This window comes from Martes martes, assembly GCF_963455335.1.
Source record: "Martes martes genome assembly, chromosome: 10".
NCBI classification, from domain to species: Eukaryota; Metazoa; Chordata; class Mammalia; order Carnivora; family Mustelidae; genus Martes; species Martes martes.
The window spans coordinates 44,084,308-44,090,307 of record NC_137898.1 but is presented as its reverse complement, the minus strand read 5'-3'; positions in this window follow the sequence as shown (position 1 = coordinate 44,090,307).

The window sequence follows — 6,000 nt, the reverse complement described above, 5'->3', positions numbered from 1 at the left end:
AGGTCTTTAAGGCAGGGCAGATGGTCTGGTTGATGGAGAGTGGTGACAATAGTCCTCGGATGGAAACAGGCCTACTTTCAGTTCATGGCAATTTAAGTGATCTGGGTGGTCTATATGGCTTGGAGTGTGAAACTTGCTAGCGACAAGGAGGGAGGGGACAGGATCCTATCCCTGTCTGAAGATAACAGTCTATCAGGGGCCAGGGACTCCGCCCTGCCAGCAAGTCTTCTGCTCAGGCCCCAGATCACTGCAAACTGGTGGCTGGTAGAGGCTAAACCCGTAGTTCTGTGTTATGGGTTGTGCCCAAGATGGGGAGGCCATAGTGGGATGGTCCTGCAGAGGCCCAGGACTTTCCCCAGGGACATGGGATCCTTAGCTCAAGATCTACAGGTCACTACAGAATCCCTCCTGCTGGTGGGATGAGGTCCATGGAGCTCATATCTTGGCTTCCAAGGTTATGGGTATGGTCGTGGGTGGGTATGACCCTGCTGGTCTACTTCATCTGCCTGGAGCTAAGAGGGGTGAAGAAGGCAGGGTCTGACCAGGCTTCTGGGGGATGTAGTCTGGGTATCCAGGATGGTTCTAGAGGGAGAGAAGAATTGTTCTTAGAAGTAAGGGCTAAGAATGTGTGTGGGTGGTTGTGTGTGTGTGAAGAGATGTGTGCAGAGTATGTGTGGGGCATGGGGAGTATGAAATTGAGATATGCTTTGAGTGTATGGTGTGAGGGGGTTTGTCTGGGTTATATATATGTTTTACTCCATTCAGACTGCTGTAACAATTTGCCATAGATTGGGTGGCTTAAAAACAACAGAACTTTATCTTTCACAGTTCCAGAAGCTGAAAGTTTGTGATCATTGTGCCAGCATGGTTGGGTGAGGACCCTCTTCTGGGCTGCAGACTTCTTATTGTATGCTCACATGGTGGAAGGAATGAGGGATCTCTCTGGGGCCTCTAGTATAAGGGCACTAAATACATTCACAAGGGCTCCACGCTCCTGACCTAAGCACCTCCCCCAACCCTGTCTCCTAATACCATCATATTGGGCACTAGGATTTCAGTGTATGAATTTTGAGGGACACGCATATTCACTTTATTGCAGCAAGATGGTGTAGTAGTTTGGAAGCTTTACACTTCGCATGGCATGTATGAGTGGTATGTGATGTTTGATATTCCAGCATCTTCTGGCAAGTGCTAAACACGCTGTTTGATGGGTGAGGTATGTGTGATAGGAATGGAGGGTGCCAAGGAGGGTGACATGTGGCAGAGGGTCACAGGAACCAGGAAAATGACATACAACCACAAATCCTAGCAGTGGTTGTATGGCCTCTGGCTCTGGCCAGGAGGTTTTTTCCTTAATATTATTTTCCTCTTTCTCTCTGCAGAATCTGAGAAGACAGCTTGTACTCCGAAGTACGTTTTACTCTATGTTGGAATAACCTTTGTAATTGTACTGATTTTATTTATTTTTTGGAAACAGGTGAGTGGCTCCAAAGTAAAGTTTAGCCCTGTGTTTTGGAGTTGGCTTTGGGAGTTCAGAGATTATTGGCAGGGGACGCTGTCGAGGAGTTCTTAGGATTGATATGGGGTTATTCTAAGTGTGGTGAGTGTTTGTGGTGGGTGGCTTTCTCTTTCTTTCTTTTTGTTTTTTAAAGATTTTATTTATTGGAGAGAGAACACAAGCAGGGGGAGAAGCAGATTCCCTGCTGAGCAGAGAGCCCGATGCGGGGCTCAATCCCGGGACCCCGAGATCCTGACTCAAGCCAAAGGCAGATGTTTAACAGACTAAGCCACCCAAGCGCCTGGTGTGTGGCTTTTCCTTTTCTCATCTCCATGTGGTGGTTTATGACTCTGGGGAGATGCAGCATAAATCCCCTCTGTGTCTTCCTCATATACCCGTTTTACTATGTCTCAGACTTGACCTTATTGGTTCAGACCAGGTTTTTGAACCATATATGGGCTGCTCTGCTGTTCCCACACACAGATACTGTGGCTCAGATGTATGAAATCCTTCTGCCAGGCACTCATATTTTGTCAATAGCTCAATGGGATAACTTATCACCAGATTTCATTGGTTTAACCAGGGATTTCTAACCCTCCCTAAGTGTTTCCAAACTAAAACATGTTTTCAAACATGCTTATCCCTCACTATTCCCCAAATAGCAAACAAAACAACTCAAACTGTAGAGGCCTGAGAGACGAGTGTAAGCATGTTGGTTAAAATTGTCCTACCTAGGGGCGCCTGGGTGGCTCAGTGGGTTAAAGCCGCTGCCTTCGGCTCGGGTCATGATCCCGGCGTCCTGGGATCGAGCCCCGCATTGGGCTCTCTGCTCAGCGGGGAGCCTGCTTCCTCCCTTCTCTCTCCACCTGCCTCTCTGCCTATTTGTGATCTGTCTGTCAAATAAATAAATAAAATCTTAAAAAAAAAAAGAAAAAAAAAGAAAAAAAATTGTTCTACCTAACAAAACTGCCCTCAGTTATTTATGGACCTGCCAAGGCAGAACCTGTGCAGTAGCTAATACATCTCATTATAAATGCCTTAGGAAAAGGACAATAATCGTTAATTAAGAAAAAAGGCTATTTGTTTATTTAAAAGTTCACCAACTGATTCATGGGATTTATTCTTCTGATGGCACCTAGACCAATGAGACAACTAGATAACAGTGGTTTTCAAATGTTTCTTGCGATACTTGTGAATGTTCTATTTCTTGCCTTCCGATAATCCAGTGGCTATCATGATCACCTCACATTTGGCAGTGATATTTTTTGAAAAAGAGACTCAAGCCTTTGTGATTAGCCTGGATTCCGTGGTGTTTTGCAGTCTTGGCTCTAAGCCTTCACCCTTACTCACATCCATGTCCTTTGCCAGGTAGTTTTATAGTGTCCTCCAGTGATGGGCTGCCCCTGAACTTGGGGCTCAACTCTGTGGCTTGCTTTGGTCCGCAGAATGAGGCCAAGGTGAAAGAGTGCCAGTTCTAAATCTAGGTCTCAAGAGAACTTGTGTGTTTCCACTTGCTTTTTTTGGTGCTTCTGATATTAATAAGAGGAGAATGCATCCAAGTTCTGTCTGTTGGGGGCCGAGTGACACCAGCACTAGTTGTGCTGGAGAGGCCAGTCTAGATCACATGATGGCCCACAACACCCACTCAGCAGAGTCAACTCACAGTGCATGAGAAATACATTTTTTTCTTTTTCAAAGCTACTGTGTTTTAGGCTGGGTTTTACACAGCAAAATCTAACTGATACAGCTCCTCAGGCAGTTGAGCTTTGACTAGAAAGTGTGGTTGCTCTGGAAATGTGCTGCTGAGACCCCTTAGAGAGAGAGCCTCCTCTGGAGCATACCCAGCCAGCATGCTCCATCTGTGGCCTGTCAGGGACCTGCCGCGGTATTAGAGCCGAGGCCAGGCTTTCCCTGGGCAGCCCCAGAAAAGAGCTGAGAAATGCAGGTGTCTTTGTAGCTCCTCTGAGACTTTCTCAGACTTACACTGGAGTCTGGGGCTCTTGCTACCCAGTCCTTCCTTCTTCCTCCCTTTACAGATATTACACCTGTATCGTGGTCTAAAGGCTTTGCCTGCATACTCAGGTGCCCTCTCTCCTTTATCTTTTACAGGTGCTACGCCGAAGGTATCCCTTATTCTCTGTCTTGAAAGCTTGTTCTCAGAACACTCAAATTGACACAAGAAGGACTGAAGAACTATAATGAGGTGCTTTCATTATGATGTATTTGTGGCTTATTCCAATGGGAGAACCACTGGAAGAGCATTAGAAATTCTTATACAGAAACAGCAAGAACAACAAGGTTTCTCAGTGAATGCATCTGTAACCGAAATTACTTTTCCCAATGCCTTAGATAACTTGCTCAAGAACAGACTGTTCAAGCTGCCTTCTTTGTGGCCTCCTGCCAATCAGCTTATCCAAGAAAAAGAAAGCAGTGCTTTCCAAAGAAGACATACAGATGGCCAACAGACACATGAAAAGGTGCTTGATATCACCACTCATCAGGGAAATCAAAACCACAGTGAGCTACTACCTCACACCTGTTAGAATGGCTTGTATCGAAAAGACAGGAAACAACAGGTGTTGGCAAGAATGTGGAGAAAAAGGAGGCCTAGTGCACTATATTGATTGGAATGTAAATTGCTGGTAGCTACTATGGAAAACAGAATGGAAGTGCCTCAAGAAGTTAAAAATAGAACTACCATGTGATCCAGTAATTCGACTTTTGGGTATTTACCTGAAAAAAATGAAAACACTAACTCTAAAAGATATATACACCCCTATGTTCATTGAAGCATTATTTACAATAACCAAGATATGGAAACAAGTGTTACTAATGGATGAATGGATAAAGAAAATGTGAGAGAGAGAGAGATATATATATATAAAATATATATATAATAAGATATATGTATATAAAATGAAATATATATAATGGGATATATAAATGTATATATAAACATATATATACATATATATATATAAAAATGAAGTTTTATTCATCCATAAAAAAAGAATGAAACCTTGTCATTTGGACCAATACAGATGGAACTTGAAGGTATAATACTAAATTAAATAAGTCAGACAGAGAAAGACAAATACCATATGATCTCACATATGGGATCTAAAAACAAAAACAAAAACAACAAAAACCCAAGCTCACAGATAACAGAGAGCACAATGGTGGGTGCCAGGGATGGAGTGGGGTGGATGAAATGGGTGAAGGTGGTCAAAAGGTGCAAACTTCTGGTCATAAATTGTGGGGATGTAACGTACACCATGGTGCCTATAGTTAATAGTACTGTAATGCATATTTGAAAGTTACTAAGAGTAAATCTTTAAAAAGTTTGGAAAAATTTTTGAGAAGAAAATATTTTTATAACTATGTATAGTGACATATGTTAACTAGACATATCGTGGTGATATTTTGCAATATATACAACTACTGGATCATGTTATACACCTGAAACTGATCTACTGTATGTCAATTTTACCCCGCCCTCCAAAGTTACACTTACTATTTCTAGACTGTGAACTGTTTCCTTTCACATTCTACTTCTTAATTTAATGAGATCCACCTATACATGCTAATAGAAGAATAAATGTATGCAGCTGCACTTTTAACCTAGTATCTCTGAGTTATTCTTTGAGTTATTCATTCTCATGGCTAGTGAAGAGTAGAGCTTGGATTTTTGATCCATACTGCCAAGGAAGATCCAGGGTGGGGTTGGGGTGTGAAGGATAAGCTGGATCCTTCCGTCTAGAGGACAGGCTCACTCTATACTGTTCTTGTCTGTTCTTAGGGGACAGTTCTGTTGGTTGGCGTGTTTGATCATTGCCTCATTTTCTGTAACTGAACCAAGGTGGGTGATGCATTCCTAATTGGATCTGTGCACGGGCACCTCATTCAGGACAGAGGTTGAGAAGGCTGTGGGGAGTCTCAGGCCAGGTGTTAGTCATGGGTAAGGTACAGTGTGGTTCTGAATGTAGTTATCAGGGAATCTGCAGTTGTGTTTCAGGATCTTTGTGGGGCAGAGAAGCCCTGTTCACATCTTTACTGAAAGTCAAAGTAATGACCCTAAACGCAGCTTTTAGGTCACTCAGGAGGGTGTGGGGGCCACAGTGAGCTTATTCATGGGCTTAACTGACATTGAAGACTCGGCTTCCAGGGCTGACTGACTAGAGGTAGAAATCCCCATCGCTGAGCTCCTGCCTGAGGGTGATTTAGAGTGGCCTCTAGTGGCGGTACTGGGGATTGCGGCATCGGTTTAGTTGGTGCCTATTTCAGGTCTATATCATTAGAGGAGCCCCTGAAACTCAGGAAGTAGAGATCTGGAAGGAAGAACAGGGTAACAGGACTGTGGAACAAAAGAGGCAGCCCAAAGCCGTCCACAGTCATTGAAATAGAGGGACCAAAAATAATGACACTCTTTGGAAAAAGTAGCAAGGCAGTTGAGATTTTAGAAGAAAGTATAATAGTCTTACAGAGATTATAATAGAGTAATA